This window comes from Chinchilla lanigera, unplaced genomic scaffold, assembly GCF_000276665.1.
Source record: "Chinchilla lanigera isolate Chin_1 unplaced genomic scaffold, ChiLan1.0 scaffold00051, whole genome shotgun sequence".
Lineage (NCBI taxonomy): Eukaryota > Metazoa > Chordata > Mammalia > Rodentia > Chinchillidae > Chinchilla > Chinchilla lanigera.
The window spans coordinates 4,615,633-4,633,399 of NW_004955452.1; positions in this window are offsets into that span (position 1 = coordinate 4,615,633).

A 17,767-nucleotide genomic window follows, 5' to 3' on the forward strand; every position below is an offset into this window, starting at 1 on the left:
TGCACACACACACACACACACACACACAGGCACACTCACTCAGCACACATGCTCTCAGACACACTCTCACACTCACAGGCAATGTGTGTGCACATATGGCCATAAACCCTCACTGTGGCCTGCATTGTTATGGGAGCCAAGTGTGTAAACAGTTCACAGGAACGTGTGTCTATGAACTAGTGAGTTTCTCACTCCAAAGGGCTGGGGGTAGGACTGAGCTTTCTAATTGTTTGTGTCACTTGTAACACATAGAGTTAGCACTCTATGTATGTCACTCTATGTATGCTTTGTACCTTGATGAGCTTAAAGGAGCCCAGGCTCCTTTAACACGGCTCCTATAACAATGCAGACACTCGGACGCTCACAGAGAGCCATATCAACACACAGAGACCCGTTAGTGTAGATGCACAGACAGGCCCTACCTAGAGCTGTGTAGACACACGGAGGCAGGGGCTCTGTGGCGAGGCTGTATAGACAACAGACTGCGGACAGATCTACACACGTTGAGCCCGGTGTCTAACCTGGACCCGGAGCTCTGGGAGGGCCGAACCTTGGCCATGGCAGTTTCGGCTTCTCACTTCTGAGTCACAGGCTTTCCGTATGCCTAGCCCACCTGGGCTTCCAGATCCTTTTAAATAGCTAAGTTTTAACTTCACCCTGATGTCCCATGGGGTGAGGGGTGCCTGCCCTCCTGGGGCTAAAAGGGTGGCTACAATTGGACGGTGGCAGCCAAGGTCCCCCAAAGAGCATTTGCCTGGGGCTCAGAATATGGGTTGGGGTTGAGACCGGGAAGCCCTAGGCTTTGTACATCCCCTCCCTTCCCTTTGTCCCCCCACTGTGAAATGGGGAAAATGCTTGCTGCTCAAAGTGGATAAGGGGCTCCCAGATGCAGGGGAAGCTCAGAAACAGGAGCTGCCACAGGCAGACAGCGCCGTGGGGGCGGAGTCAGGCTGGGCACCCTCCGTTAAGGCCCATGTGATACCCGGAGGGACCTCAGCCTGGGAGGAGTACTGAAACTATGTCCCGTGATGAGCTATTAAGGCAGCTGGGAACTGTGTCCTGGAGAAGAGCAGGCCTGGGGGGTAAGAGCTTCACTTGCAGATGTGTGAGGAACTCCCTGGTGGCAGGGACCACATGGGTGCTGAGGATGGAGCTGGGGCGGGTGGGTGTTGGGCTCAGTACAAGAAAGAGAACTATTGAGACCCAGCCAGAAATAGAATGTGACAGCGCCTGGAGGTAGAGAGCTCCCCGTCATGGGAGGTATTCAAGTCGAGACCAGGATATTATATGAGGTGCTCAAGTGTCAGATCGGGCTGGAGGCTGGACCAGGTATGAGTGCCTATTGCAGGGTCAGCTCATGGTAAGTGCTGAATGAATGAATGAATGAGAGTAACGCTGAAGCTCCTCTTCTGCCCCAACTGTCTGTGACTGAGCGTGGACCAGCTCTGCAGTCCAACCTGGCATCGTGTGACCCAAGGCCTCCTCAAGCCTCAGTTTCCTGATCTGTGGACTGGGACAATTGGATCTCTTTCAGTGCTCTTGCCTGCATGCCAACTCCTTCCACAGCGTGGAGAGCTCACACCCCCCAGTGCTGGCTTTTTGGCTGTCCCTAGTCTTTCTGCTCCACCCAGTAGAAAGTGACATTGACAACAAGCGACACACAGCCTAGCAAAAGCACGGTTCCTGCAAAATCCAGTGGGAGGGGACCCTGGGGGAAGCCCGAGGTCCCAGCGGGGCTTTATTTTTCTAAGCCAGGTGGTCAGTATCTGTGTGTCTATTTTTTGTTGTTGTTTTACTATTTATTTAAACAGTACTCATATCTTATCCTCTTTTCCACGCTTACATTTTGCAATAAAAGTAAAAGATAAAAAATAGAAAAAGCCTCCCTGCCCCCCAACGTGCTGAAAAAAAAATGGACAAAAATGCTTAAATGTATGTAGAGTTGCACAAATTGTGCGTGAGGCTCCGAGGTCAGAGGGTGTTAATTCTGGGTCCTGAACTGTCCTGTCTGCCAGCTGGCGATCAGCCAGATCACCCAGGGGCTTCATCAGGGTCCTCAGTAGTGGCCCCCACCTATGAGCAAGGCATGGTCCCCAGCCCTGCTGAGCACTGTCCCTCCCCCTGCCCCTCCCCTCGGGCACCTACCACCACCTGCACAGGAGAGGGACTGGGGTTCTCTGCGTCTCCAGAGCCCAGCTGGGAAGAGTTGATGTGAACCAAGTTCCACTGATGTTCAAACTGTGCCCTGCTGCACGTGGCAGCCTCCCCCGTATTGTCCCGTGCTACTTCATTTAACCGGCACGGCTGCCTCCTGTGTGTTAGAACCTCGTGTGTGTCAGGTACTACTATCTTCACCCCTGTCAGGCAGGAGGGAAACTGCAGTGGGGAAAGATCAGTAATTTGTCCAAGTTTACACCTGGCACAGACTCCAAGGAGCAGGACAGGGCTGTAGCCCCGGAGTCTACCGCGAACCCCAGGGACCAAAGGCCGGCAGGCTTGGACGGCTGGGGCTGGGGGTGCTGCTCCCAGGGGGATGGCACCCCACGTCCCCTCCTCCTTACCAGGTCCAGGGCCCTTGGAGAAGGAGGTGCCAAAGGTGTAGGCAGAGCTGAACTAAGGCTGGAGCACACGCAAAAATCCCTGCCTGCCAATCCAGGCTGTGGGCTTGGACCCTGGACGCTCTTTATCTTGTGCTCTTGGCTTGAGTTTCTCACTAGCAGACAAGTGACCCTTGTCACCTGTGCACCTGGCTGCCCGAGCGGGCTCCCAGAGCCCCAGTGAGTGTCCTGAGACCAGGGGTGGGAAAGGGGCCCCGCCCTCAGCCTCAGCTGGTTAGAGACGGGCTTGGGGACCTGAAGCCTCCTCCAGCTCCCGCAGGCCTGCGCTGCTCCCCATCCCCACGGCTGTCTTAGGGAGCTCTGTGCTTAGGTGCAAAAGCACGACCTGGAAAGGAAAAGGAGACCTGGGGAGACAAGAGGAGTCGGGGCGCTGGACTCCCATAGTCAGCAGACATTTACGAGCTTCCGCTCTGTGCCCGAGCCGTCTTGGGGGCTGCGGACACAGCAAGGGGCAAGACGGCCTTGGAGCTTCCTGGACTTCGGTTTGCAGCGGGAAGACGGAAGACAAACAAGGCAGGGAATAAACATGTCCGAATGCGGCAGCCTTGGGACAGTGCTCTGAAGCAGATGGTGGTAAAGGGCTGGCAGGGGCCTGGGCGTGGCGGGGGAGCCTCCCCAATACCCCAGCCGGGCAGTCAGGGGCGGCCTCTGGGAGGCGGTGACACAGAGCTGAGCCTCAGACCCACGCAGGGAAGGGGGAGCGGGAGGAGAGCCCCGCTCCGCCACCCGCCGTTCTCCCTCCTCCCCTGCAGGGCCAGCGTCCCCATTCCTTCTCCACTTCTTGTGTCTTTTTTCCCCACATCAGCCCTGAAAACCAGGAGGGGGACTTTACATGGCCTCTCCTGCGTGTGGGGAAACCGGGCGGCTGGTGTCGGGGGTGCAGGGAGCTGGGCCGAGCTCTGGCAACCTCGGCCCTCGCTGGTTCTCCTCCTGCCCGCCACGGCGGACATTAGCGCAGCCGCCCGAGCCCCACACAGGCGGCTACAGCCACTGCGGGTTGGGCTGTGGGCACCGCTCTGGAGAGCTCACAGGGCTGGACGTGTGGGCAGCCGGGCAGGGGCTGGGCGGGGGTCCCGAGCAAGCGGAAGGCGCCCAGCCCTGATTGGAACAAGGTGGCGGCCCTGGGAGCCCAGCCGGGCAGCATTGATCTTGCCCGGTGTTCCAGCCACTGGGCGGGGCCAGCGCCGGGCAGACTGCCGGTTTTCCCAGGTGTGGGGACACCCCGGGGGAACGGCTTTTCATGTGGTCGTGGGGCAGGCATACCACCCAGCACGTGGGGGAGGCCAGGGCGTCAGGGGCACAGTGGCTGGTGGGGGCGGCGGTTTGGAGACTCAGAATCCCACAGACAGCACATGTCAGGCTCCTGGAGACGGGGGTCACCAAGGGAGGCCCCGGGACTTCTAGACCGTTAGAGCCCGGCATCCCCATAGCGCCGGAGCACTTCCTACACCATTACTGCGTTCACCCTCCTGCCGCGCCAGGGCTAGGTTCTAGGATCGTCCCCACTGGTGCTGGGGAAACCGAGGCTCAGCACTCAAGTCACCTCCCTGCATGACGGCACCGTGAGGTCCTTGACCTCGAACACATGACCCCTAGAATCCGAGCCTTAGAGTGAGAATCACCGCGGGTCACTGTGGGGAGGCCCCTTGAAGACCCTTGAGTTCAGCCCCCTCCTGCGGGAGCATAGTCTGCAAAAGGGAGGGAGGAGCGGCTGTCACTGGACAGTCAGTGGTCAAGGGGAGCCCAAGGCCAGGACTCGCCACTCCTCCAGGTCGCCCCTGAACGTGAGGCCCCCCACGGCCCTGCCCTCCTCCATGCTCAGGACCCTGAAATGTCACCAGCCTTAACTGACAGCTTTCTGCCTGCACACGGGCGGGCAGTTCTTTCAGACACCTAACCTGAATCCCTCACGCTGCAGGGAAACATTTCTCCTCGCCTGGAGGGACTTCTGAGAAGAGTTCGAACTTTGATGTTGGCAAAAGCTGAGGCTGTGGGGAGGAGAATGTGCCCCTCCCTACTCCGAAATGCCGTCTTCCCTTCCGGCCCTGTGCCTGAGCTTTCTGCTAACGCGTGGAGGGGGTAATCTGGGTGGGGGTCAGCTGAGCAGAACAGGGTGGTACTGGGGCAGGGCTGGGGACAGTTGAAGGCTAGGAGGGTCATCGCTGGTTGTCTCTTTCTGACTAGCCTCGATGGGGGAGGCATGAGCTGCCTCCCTCTTATCTCTGTCCTCATCTCCTGTTCTTCTCTTCCCTCACCTCACTCCAGCCACACAGGCCTCTAGCATGCCAATCACCCCCAACCACAGTGCCTTTGCACATGCCACTCCCTTGGGCTGGAAGGTCCTTCTCATTCTCTCTGCATGGCTAAGTCCCTGCTATTCAGGTCTCTGCTGCCTCCTCTGAGTCCCTGTGGTAGGCAGAATAAGGCCCCCAGTGATGTCCACATCCTAACCCCAAACCTATGAATGTATCACCTTCTATGGCAGAAGAGACTGCAGCTCTGATGAAGGTTGAGGATTTTTGAGATGGGGCCTAAGGCCCTTCCAAGTAGAAGGCCAGGGAGGGCAGCAAGAGGAAGACTTGGCCTGATGGCGGGGGAGGCAAGAAGCCAGGCAGCCTCAGAGCACACCCAGAGCCTCCAGAGAGAGGGCCTCCCTGCCGACACCTCGGTCCTGGCCTCAGCTGGGCTCTGCGGTCCTCAGAGCTGCAAGAGAATAGCTGTGTGCAGTTTTGAGCTACCGACCGGGTGCTAATCCAGGACGGCAGCAGTGAGGACCTCCTAGACCGCTCTTCCCTGGTCTCCAGCTCTGTGGCCCTTTGCCTCATGAAAAATTATACTTTCCTTTGAAGCCGCCTCTCTTCCCACATGGAAGGTCTGCTACAGGAGGGCAGAGAGTTCTTGTTTGGCTGACATCACATTCTCAGAGAGGGCTGTCAGATTTAGCAAAGAGAATCACAGAACACTCGAACTTTAGACAACCAATGGGCAGTTTTTAGTATTAGCTATTCCGAATGTTGCAATTATTCATAGTTTATCTGAAATTGGCATCATTTAGGTGTTCTGTACTTTATCTGGCCATGCCAACCCTGGCACCTAAAACAGTTCCTGGTTACACACTGACTAGGGGCACCGTGAACATCTGTTGCGTGAGTGGAATTAACAGACAAACGTACCCACATTGACCTAGCTTGAAAGTCTTCGTAGACTTCCAGATACCTGCAGCATAAAGTATGATCAAAAGCACTTGAGGAAAGCAAGCAGCATCCCTTCTTATGTGCTGGGCATGGTCCTGAGTGCTTTAAAATTAACTCGCTTAGTTCTTGTAGTGTCTCAATCAGATCATTAGCCCATTTTCCAGACAAGCAAACTGAGGCCCAGGAGGCTTAGTAACTTGCTCTGTCACACAGCCATAGAGAGGCAGAGCCAGACAATCCCACACCCTTGAAGAGCCAGGCTCCAGCAGTTCCAATTGGATCTCGCCATCCACTCCTCCCTCACGCGCTGGGTCCTCTGTCTATTAGCCCTCAGTGTCTTTCTTGGGTGGGCCTAACCCCATTCTCTGCCTGCCGAACTCCTGTTCATATACCAAAGCCCTATCCTAACTATCCTTTCTTGTGAGACTGTGTCCAACACTCCCAGGGGGACATGCTGCTGGGTTCTCCCTGTGCACAGATCCTTGTCCAGATGAATTGTAAGGGCTTGCTGCTGGTCCCGCGTCCCCCAGCCTATGGCTGACCTGGAGTTATGGAACTTAGAACAGACCCGGTTTGGAGGTAGGGGTCCAGAAGCATTTCAGAATGAATGAGTGAATGAACAAGTGAATGAACAAACATATTTCCCACTCTGGGACCTGGGTTACAGTCCACAGAAGGGGAAGACCCTATTCCCTCAGCTCTTAAAACACATATTTTTCTGAGTATGACAATAATACACATTCATTAAAGGAAAATTGGAAAATAATAAAATTATGAAGAAGAAAATTAAAACCACCCATAATCCTGCCACCCAGAACAGTTGTCAGTGTTTCGGTTTCTAGCTTCTGGTCTTCCTGCCCGATGTATAGCTCCTCTCCCCGCCTTCCTTTTATAACGTTGGAAACACATACAGTAAGTGCTGTTCGGAACCTGCTTTTGAAAGTAGCCCACATACTGTGTGTGTTCCCCGGTGTCCCTGAGCCCCCTCCCTGATGGCAGTGGATGTGGAGCTGCTACCCGGGCCTGGGGGTGGGGTGCACAGGGCCCCCCAGGAAGGACCACCATGGTGTTCCCTCGGGTCAGCTCTCGTCGCCGTTGAGGGTGTTACTGGGTTTGTTAGGACGAAGACACCGCAGGGAGCACCCTTGCTGGCGCCGCAGCCGTGTCCCTATTCCTCCCTTAGGATGAATTCTGGGACCAGGACTGCATCGCTGAGCCCAGCACGGACGCTGTAAGGCCCTGGATGCCTGGGTCCGCCCTGTCTCCAGCCCCACTCCCACCAGCAGCCTTGACAGCCCAGCTCGGCAGGGTCCGTCCGCACCCAAGACTCCCTGCTTCTGTCCATGGCTGAATACACCTGTCATCTAGCCACAGGTCTGCGCTACAGTCTAAGGCCCCCGCTTTCCATCCCAGATGCTCAGTTCCCATGGAAACAGTCATGGAGGTCACCACAGCTGGAAGCTGCATGTGACCCGGGACCTGTGCAGACCTTGTACCTGAGCTTGACTCTTGCCAGACCGTGACATCTGTGTGTCATCGCAGGGACCCAAGAAGCTGAATGGCGTGGCCAGGGTCACAGAGGGTCTTGGACCCCCCCCAAGTCTGCCTGCGTTGGGAGGGAGGCCGACTCTCCCGCCACCTAGGGCCACGCCCATAGGCTGCTGATGTGACCGGAGAGCTGTGGGCCCCGGGCCTTGTGGTCGGAGGGCAGAGACGCTGCCCCGCTACACCTGCTGCTTGGTGCCCACTGGGCCTCCACCCCAGCCTCACCTGGAAGCAAGGACAGGCTTGGCCTAAGGCTAGGCGGACAGATCCCACCTCTGTTCTGCCCCACATGCGCCCTAGAATCGCGACTACCTTCCCACCCACCTTGGGCGAGGGAGAGCAGGTCATTGGACGTCAGCCTCCTGGGCTTACAGGGGCTCGCAGCGCGATGCGCTGTGGCACTCAGCACTGAGTCAAAGGGAGAAGAACCCTGCCAGACGGCTGCCTCACCGCAGGCAGCCAGGCCTGGCCCTCAGGGGATGGAGCAGGCAGGTCTGGGCCTGGGACTGGCCTGGGAGGGGCCTACCCACCCCAGATGCAGGCTGGCTCGCCAGGCCCTGGCGGACGACAGGCTATTTTTTAACTAACCCCACAGGAAGAAGAGGCCAGAAATGAGTTCAGGGGGTTAACCCAGGCCCCTGGGGGCCCTTCCCTATTTGCATCTCTTTCCCTCACCACCCAGGGAGCCCAGTGGCTCCCCTGAGCGTCTCTGCTCTCAGCAGCTCAGAGTGCTGCCCTGGAGGGGGCTCGGTGCTCCAGGTGAGGGTGAGGAGCCTAAGAAGCCCAGCGGTCAGCAGGACTGGCTTCCTCCCTGTCCCTCATCGCTTCCACTGGTGCGCTACTGTCCCACTGCCCCGGTGCGCAGGGGCCAGTAACAGGTGCCTGCGACCCCGGGAAGAGAAGGGGTTTCCTGGCCAAGGAAACAGGGCTCAGCCCAGGTGGAGGCAAAGCAGCTTTCCCGAGACCACCCCTGCAGGTGTCCCCCGCAGACCCGGGCAGGGTCCTGCTGCAGTGGGCCCAGCCTCCGGAATGCCAGTGTGGGGCTGTGTGCGTTCACTTGTATGTGGCGTCCCCAGGGCAGGGGGCCTGGGGGGGGCGTCAGACTGTGGCTGCTATGCTAGGGTCACAGAGCTGATGACAGAGCTGCTGGTCCCCCTGGGAGCCCCTTAGCTGATGCTGGCCTCACCTGGAGGTGAGGGGGTTGCAGGTGGGGAGGTGAGTGTGGAAGGAGAGGGGTGCACGGGGGAGGGGTGGGCGTGGAGGGACCATGGGGGTGGGGTGCCAGCCTGGGAGGGGGTGCACTGGGGCAGGGCGGCATAAGGCCCAAAGGCCGTCAGGGCCTCCAGGCAGCTGGAAGCCAAGTGAGGGCTGTGGGGAGCTGATGCTGACTGGCCTCCACTTATTTATTGTCTGTTTAAACAATAGTTTAATAAATAACATTAATTGGATCCCTTACTCCCCCCCCCCCCCCCCCGCCTCCACAATACAAATAATATGGGCACAAGGAAGGAACTTGGAAAATACAGAAAAGCACATAAAAGATGGTAGCGCCTGAAATGTTATCACCAGGGTGACAGGGGGTGCCTGGGAAGGGTGGGCTGTGCAGTCTGCTCCTGGGGGCTCGTGTCCCTGAGTGTTCTGGTGGGCTGGGAGGAGCCAGGCTCCGGGAAAGTGTGCTGCTTTCTGTGCTGGCCTGGTTAATTTTCCAGCAATCTGAGAGAAGGTTACTACTTTCTCCTCCTTTGGAGAAACTGAGTCAAAGGGGGTTCAGTTCCCCGCCCCCCCCCCAAGCAGGTGGCAGAGCCAAGATCCGAATCTAGGGCTGGCCGACCCACAATTGCAGTTGATCTGCCCACTGATCTGTTCCTCTTTGTCTAGGTCAACAAGACAGATAAGACCCCGGCCATAGCAGGGTTCCTGGCCTGGGATTTCGCTGGCTCCCGGCCTGGCCACCAGCTAAGCTACAACCCCTCCGCCTTCCCTCACTGAGGCCTCTAGGAGCTTTCCACTTGCAGCCATGTGTCCAGGCCCAAGGCCAGGAGCTCTCTCCCCAGGCCCGTGCTCCATGCTGGCAAGAGCAGGAACCTGCCGGCCGCCCCAGGCTTGCCATTTTGGGCGGGGCACAGACCCCAGTGGCTGGGGCCTGGCCAGACCAGTGAAATCCATCCCTCCTGGGATACTGTAGCAGCTCGGAAGCCCAGCTGCCTTCTTGTCCATGGCCTCCTCTCAGGGCACAGCTACTGTAGGGCCCAGCACAGCCAGCTCTGCACAGCCAAGACCTGGCACCACGCTGTCCTCCTTCTGCCCAGGCCCTGGACCTCCGGGAAACCCAAGCAGCTGTTGCTCACCCCTCTCACTTGGAGAAAGGCCGGAGGGTGGGAGGGACCCATGTAGAGCTGGGTTGAGCCGGGCCCTGCCCCCTGCTCAGGATCCTGGCCGGCCCCCTGGGCTGCTCTCTGAGCTCATCTTTGGCCACATGCCTCTGTGCCTCGGTTTCTCCACCTGTCCTCTGACCTTGTGGAGAAGAGCACTGCCAGCAGAGGCTGAGAGAGGTGCCTCAACTTGGGAAAAGCTAGATTAACTCAGAGTGGCCATTCTGTGGTGAGGGGCACAGGTTCTATCAGCAGGATGCCTGGGTTGAACCCAGGTTTGGTGATCTTGGGCAGGTAGCTTAGCCTCTCTGGGTTTTAGTTTCCTCATCTATAAAATGGGCTTCACAATAGCATTAGTATTAGAGGGTTGCAAGGGTTATGAGCAAAGACATGAAAAGTCCTTGACTGTGCCTGGCATGTTGTAAACTGTCAGTTAATAGTATAACTATTTACAAACTGGGTCATCATGATTTATATTTCCCAATCAATTAATTACACATTTCTTAATTTCAAGGATGTACTTTCCCCCTTTGTGTTTAGGACCCAGCAAAATTTCCTTTTAAATCTCATACAATTTCCTGGATCCTTGTAAAGATAATTTCCTAACACCATAGTGCCTTTGGCCTGAAGTAGATTCCATAGCTATCCCTTGAGCAGCTTATACCAAAGTGGGCTACAGTGGGGCAAAGGCTCCCAGGTGCCTATGTTGCTCAGCACGCAAAGGCTCGGAAAAGTCCGGCAGTAGACCCTGTATGATGCTGTTTAAGACCCCCATTCACAACCTCGCAACCTCCAAGCCCCTTTATCTCCGCTCAAGACTGAGCACACGGGGCAGATGCCACCTGTTTCCTGGTTTCTAGGAATTGGGGGCTAGGGCAAGAGCTGTGAGCGACATGGTCCCTGGACGCTCTCCACTGTCTGACTCAGGCCCCACAGCAGACTGTGGAGGTCAGCCCCAACTCGCAGATGAGGAAACTGAGGTTCGCAGGGGCTAGGTGGCCACACACCAGTCAGGGGAAGATCCGGTAGACAAACCAACAGCTGCTGATTCTAAACCCATTTTTTTTTCTCCTGTACGTTGATAGGAGAACTAAACATAGCTCCCATCCTACCAGGATCAGTTTTGCCCCATGTCATGCTTTTAAAATATTGAAAGGTTGAGTGTGTGTGTGTGTTTACTTTAGTGTCCTATATGTTTAAAACTTAAAGCTACAGCAGCGGTCTTCTGTCTACAAAAGCAGTGTGGGCTTATTACATATAAAACATTTGAAATGTTTTGATTTGGAAAATAAAAAAAAAATCCATAATCTTACCCCAAGGAGAACTCGGTCAACAGTTGGCCCATGCTCTTTTAGATCTGCATGTTCCAACAGGGTCGCCATTGCTACATGCAGCTATTTAAATTAAACAGTTAAAATGAAGTAAGATTAAAACTTTAGTTCCTCCATCGCCTTTAGGCACCCCCTATTTTTTCATTACTGGGGATTTAACCTAGGACTCTGGCGGTAAGCTGCACCCTTAGCCCTTTTTTATTTTTTGTTTGGAGACAGGGTCTCACTGAGTTACCGAGGCAGGGTTTGAACCTTGTGGTCCTCCTGTCTCCGCGTCCCCGCAGGGTCCTGGGATTACAGGCACGTGCCACCACTCCTGTCATAAGCCACCTTTGAAGCGTTTTGGTAGCACATGCTAGGCGAGTGCTTCACCCCTGAGCTGCACCCCCAGCCCTTTTAATGTCCTTAAACACATTCTCAGATGTGTCCTGGTACAGCCGCACACACAGAGGAAGCCGCATACAAGCGAAAACAAGAGACAGGAGAAAAACAGACGGGAAGGAAATACACCGAGTGATAGCGGTTTTCTCTGGGTGTTGAGATTACCGGGCTTATTTTTAAAGTTCCTCGATCCCTCAGGTGTTCTACACCCTAAAATGCCCACGGGGTAGGGGTGGGGGTTGGACTCCTATTTTCCCTGGTGGTCTTTACTGGTTCTAAAATCTGCAGGGTATGATCTCACCCCGGGTTGTTTTTTTTTTAATTTTTTTTTTTTTTCCGGTACCGGGAATTGAACTCGCCACCTTGCGCTTGCCAGGCAGGCGCTGTGCCCCTGAGCTAAATCCCCAGCCCTTTTAAAATTATTTTTAATTGTGGACCCATGAGGATGGGAAGCTTGCACAGCCCAGAGGAAGGCAGCAACACGTGCGGCACTCAGGCGCGAGGGGCGGTCTGTGATTTCCAGGCTGAGCCCCGCCCCCGGCCTAGCGCCGTCCAGGTCATTCCAGGCAGGACAGGCTTCACGGGTGTCACGAGTCCCGCACAGCCCCTTTCGTGGGAGGGCCCCTGGCTTGCTTTAACGTTCTGCAGTCACTATCCTCAAATTCTTAACGATTTTTAACGGCGGGGTCCTGTATTTTTCATATGTACCGCGCGCAGCCTGTGCTGGTCCTGGGATGCCCGGGACGCGTCTCTTTTTGACCGCTCTCAGTCTCCACCCTGGTCCTCCTCGGACCACGGGCGTGAGCGTGCACGGCGCACCCGAGGTGTCTAAGCACGCCTGTCTGCCCAGCCGCGTGAGCAGAGGGAAATAAAAGTAGGGCTGGAGAGCAGGCGCGGGGGCCCTGTGGTCTGCGCTCACACATGCGTACGTGCGCGCGGGGCGCGGGCCCGTTCCCTGGCCTATTTCAGCAAACAGCCTGCGCTTCTGGGGATGCTTGGCCGGCCCTACTGCCGCCTCCCACCCACCCTGGACTCCTCCTGGGTGGAAACCACGTCCAACCCTAGCCCTGGCCACTTTCTTTCCAGCCTCCACTCCCTGTCCCCTTCATCTCCTGGAAAGCCTCTCCACGTGGCCTATTCCATGCCCTTCTCTCTGTCTGCAACAACATTGCTCCCTTTCAGATCTGCCTATCCCAGCTTCACCCCAGAGCGCCCCTTTCTAGGAGGCTTCTGAAAGCATCTGAGAAAGACCTGTAGATGCAGACAAGGATATGAACCACCTCACCTGGAGGAATCAGGGAGGGCTTCATGGAGGCAGAGTATTCGGGCTATAGGGAGAGGAACCATTTTTCAGGTAGGAAGGAGAATTTAGTTGGCTGGTTTTGATGACAGACAGAAGACCCTGGCATGAATCTGGGCCTTGCCAGTTACTTGCTACACGACCTTGGGTGAAAGTTACTTTCCTTTGCTGAGCCTCGTTTTCCCCATCTGTAAAATGGGTTAATAATCACAATACATACTATATGAATTATTGTAGAGACATAGTGAAAGGAGCTATGCTTGCGAAGGACCCACCACAGAGCCTGGTGCCCAGGAAGCCAGCAGCAGCCCTGGTTCCTGTCCTTCTTTTTCCCTCATTTCCTTTTCTCTTCCTTGCAGTTTTCCTTGCAGCAGTCATACCAGCTCCCGGAGGCTGCGGGCTGTTCGTCTCCACAGTGGAGGTGGTGATGCCACATTAAGCTGTGACGAGGATTTCATGGGGTTATGGGAGCAGTTAGTGAAGTTGCAGCAGGCTCTGTATAGGTGGGAGGACATGGGCCGGGGGTGTGGGCTGCCCTGGGACCCTGGAGTGGGCTAACATCTGGACTGGCTCTCAGGAGCCTGGAGCTTTGAGCAGATTCCCTGACTGGGGGCTTGGGCAAGGGCTACCTCCTCTCCGAGCCTCAGTTTCCCTACGTGTAGACTGAAAGTTGTGATGCCAGCAAATGGCAGAGAGCTGTCTGTTGTGTTGACTCCCGCAGGCCCAGTGCTGGAACAGTGCTTGCATACAGTAGGTGCTCAATAAATATCCACTGAATGAACCGGGGGCACCAGTGTGGCCACACCCCCCGGCAAGTCCATCCGGACTACAAGAGTCTAAGGAAGGGGGCCCTGCCTCTCTAGGGACCCTGTCACCAGGTCGGGGCCACACCTCAGGCCACAGTGTTTCTTGAGCACCTGCTGTATGCTGGGCTCCGCATAGCCCGGGGCAGACCTCGGCTCCACAGTCTAAGGAACCAGGAAGAGCAGAGTGGGGAGAAGCACAGGACAGATGGGGTACTGAGGGGAGAGTCTGCTGAGGGCCCCGGCCAGGCTGGAGACTCCTGCTGGAGTCCGGCTGGCTCCTGGGAAAGTGGGGCTGCCTCTTCCTCTTTCTTTGAAACAACCAAAAAGATTCCTCCTAAATCTATTAGTAATCCACATATGGCTTCAAGAGTATAGAATACACACAATCAGCAGGAGAACGTGGAACACGGCTTCTCTGCACAGTGGCGCCGTGCTGGGGCCTGGGCTCGACTGGCGCTTTAGCGTCCTCCCTTCTAAGGCGCCTGGTTCACAGGTGTGGCTTCCCTCCCCCGTGGGGGAGGTGGTCCAGCAGGCCCGGGCTCCCTGGAGGAGACTCGGGGAGAAGTACAGGGGCAGCTCTTGGGGCTGGGGCGCTGGTCCTCAGCCAGTGACAGTCAGGTGAGTTGGGCGTGGGAGCAGGGGTGTGACCAAATGGACCCTTCTCCTTCCGGGCCTTTCTTTCACCCACTTCCCCTTCGGGCGCTCCTCCATGAACACCTGCTGCCTCCCTGGCCCTCTCCCCTTGGCCAAGGTGAGCAGACAGGATGCACACAGGGTGCGTGACAGGAAGGGACCTACACTGAAGAAGTGAGCTGTGCTTCACCATACAAGGGCCGAGCACTCACAGTGGACTCTCAGTCCCCAAGTCACACAAAAGGAAAGGCATTTTTTGTTTTCCTTTTTTATTTTGAGACAAGGACTGACTATGTAGCTCAGGCTGATGTCATACCTAAGATCCTCCTGCCTCAGCTTCCCAGGTGCTCGCATGTTTTGAGGGGGGCTGGCCACCCTGTAAATCACAAGTTACGTGCGTCTGCCCTTTCCGCCCACATGTAACTCTGAACCTTTTGCCAAAAACACTTTTCCCAGACTTGAAAGAAAACCCCAAAGAGGAACCTGAACCTTCAAGCTGCCTGCTCCGATTGGCCGGGAGCGCTCAGGCTCATCCTGCCTAGCGTTTCAAAGAAAAACCAGACAGCAAAGGGGGAAGTGAGGGGAGAGGCTGGGAACCTCTTGGGCTGACCAACCTTAGCCTGTCTATCCGTCCATCCATCCATCCATCCATCCATCCATTCAGCCATCCACTCATGTATCCATCTATCTATCTACTCATCCATCCATCTACTCATCCATCCATGCATCCATCCATCCATCCATCCATGCATCCATCCATCCATGCATCCATCCATCCATGCATCCATCCATGCATCCATCCATCCATCCAATGTCCTTATATTCATAATTTTCTCTATCCAGTTAGCAAGAAATGCTGAGTGCCACTGCAAACTTATCCCTGCTTCCAGGAGCACCCTTTGGACACTCCAGGGGTGAGAGGTGACAGGTGGTAGGGCAGGGCACCCCAAAGGCCCATGAGAAGGGGCAGGGCTCCCCAGAGGAGCAGCCAGGAAGCTGGACTTTTGGAAGAGTCAGAGCTTCCCATCCAGCTCAGACAGAGAGGAGAGAGAATATTGAGTGGTGGTGTTTCTGGCATTTATGGAGAGCTTCCTCCTTGCCAGGCCCTGTGTTAAGCACATAATATCCACTATCTCATCAAACTCTAACCCTAACCCTAACCCTTGAGGCGGTGTTAGTTCTCCCCATTGTATGGATGAGGTTGGTAAGTACAGAGAGGGAGGCGCTTCTCCTAAGGCCACACAGCAAGACCGGGACAGGGCCTGCTGCAGGCTGACTTCCTGATAGCTGCCTTTTCCGTGGCCTTCTCACAAAAGAGCCTCTTCTCTGCTTTCTCCACCTTCATCCTTGGGAGCCACTGGCAAAGAGCCTGACAGTCTTTCAAGCCCCCTGCTCAGCTCTCTCCAGCTGAGAAGACCAGGCACAGCGCTGAGAACGGTGACCACACTGGTGCTGGCTGTGAAACCTTGCAGATGAGGAGCCCTTGCTGGCTCCAGATCCCCGTGCAGGGCCGGGACAAGGGCACATTCGCTCTTCGCAGCCGCCCTGTGAGGTCAGCATTTCTGGCCCCACTCGGAGGAGAAAGCTGACTCAAAGGGGCTGATTACCGTGGCAGGTCACCAGCTCCCGAATAGCTTCAGCCCAGGTCTGTCTGACCCCTAAATGTGTGCAAGGTGCATGCTCGTTTTTTCCTGGTGCTGGATTTGGCCGTTCGGAAGACCACACACTCTTTGGCCCTCGGTTTCCCCACCCATGACACGAAGAGGGGGCCCTCTGCTTCCCAGCTGCAACGTTGCCCTCAATTGGTGCAATGTTCTTTCTCTTGTGACTTCTCAAGGCGAGACCAGTCTCTGCCAGCCAGTCCCGCCAGCTCACTTCCACCCCTGCGGTACCGGGGCTTCCTCCAGGAGGCGCTGCTCCAGGGCCAGTGCCGGGGCCCAGGCTCTGAATCCACAGAGGGCTGAGTCCTCCCCCATTTCGCCCCTTCCTTTCCTTTCTTCCCTCCTGGGGTGGGAATGACTTTCTGAGTCTTGGGTCTGGGAGCTCAGAGGACGGAGCTGATGGGGACTGCAGTGGGCCCAGGGAAGACTCCTGGAGAGGGTTTGCAGCTCACATTAAAGACAAGGCAGGACTCCCCAGCGGGCCCATGGGGTGGCTGACTTGAGGAAGGGCCTGCAGATGAGGTTCCTGCTGCCCTACAGAGCCCCAGTTCTCCCCACCTCTCAGGAGCCTGGACTCTCAGAGGCCAGAGCTGCCTCCCAGTAGCCACTGCTGTCTTCCTGCTTCTCAGAGCCTTCTGGAAGATCAGGACCTCAGGCCCTGCAGCTCAGGGGCATTGGTCTCCAGCCTCCTCCCCCTCAGGTAACCTAGCAGGCCTCAGCTTTGATGCGGCCACCTCAAGACCGAGGTGTCAATGGGCCCTCTATCTGACCAGCGGCCGACCGGGGGCTGCCGCCTTCGCCGTGGGTGCGGTGAGGCCCAGACACACAGTCCCGCTGTGTGGGGCTGGCTCGTGTCTGCCCAGACCCTGCGGGCCGCGGGGGGCTCCCAGGGATGCCCTTCCAAGCACTTTGGACAGGCAGGGTGGTCTGAGGAGATGGGTGTGAGCGGGGCGGCCTCAGAAGCCGCCGTCAGAGGCCTGGCCGACGTGGCGCCAGGCAAGCACCATAGTGGGCATAGAATGGCTGGCGGGCAGTCCGCTCCTCAGGCTTACTGGGGGAGGAGGGCCCGAGGGCTCACACCCAGGGCCACCAGCCGTCTCGGTTGCTTGGGCTCGAGGGGCTAACATCCAGCGAGGCCCATGCTGTTGGCCACAGCCTGGACACTGCGGCTGACCTCTCTGACCTGGGCAGCTTCCTCCTTGGCCGTGCAGTCCTCTAGGTCAGACCGTCTTGGCTGGACCTGCCCAGGCCCACTGTGTCCACGCCCTGCTTCCACGCATCCTGCTGCCTGAGCAGGTATTTTCCGTTTCTCGGTGGTGTCTTTGGGGCCGACCCAACCTCTGCGAAGACGGTCTCCACTGCCCACCCCAGAGCTCCTGTGTCCCCACCTGCACGTCCCCGCCAGCCTTCTGGGGTGGGGCAGAGCTGCCGCATCCTGGCCCGGAGTACTCTACTCTGTCACCTCCTTAGCTTTTAAGACTCAGTTCGAACGCCACAACCCCAGCTCGCGTGTTTTCTCTTCTCCTTGGTGACATCATCCCCCCTTTGCTCTAGGAGGACCCTGAGCAGAAGTTCAGTGACAGTGCTGGGGACCCGCCCTGGAGACAGAGAAGCCATAGGGGCGGGGGCCCGCGCCTCTCCCTGACCCACTCAGAACATGTCTCCCACCCTGGACTCCCGTCTCTTGCCCTGCTAGACTGCAAGCTCCAGGCCAGAGCTCCCCACGGGTCTCCCTGACCAGCACTCCGGCCCGAGGCTGGGCCCTGGCGGTTCAAAGGAGGAAAGCGTTTGTTGGGCAGTTGCTCTCTGCCAGGCCTCCTGCTCGCAGAGTTCTCTCAGTCACTCCACCTGGTTGGTGTAACTATTGTCGCTTACGGAGGAGCAAACTGAGCACAGACTTGCCCCGGGTGAGGTAGGGCAGGGCAG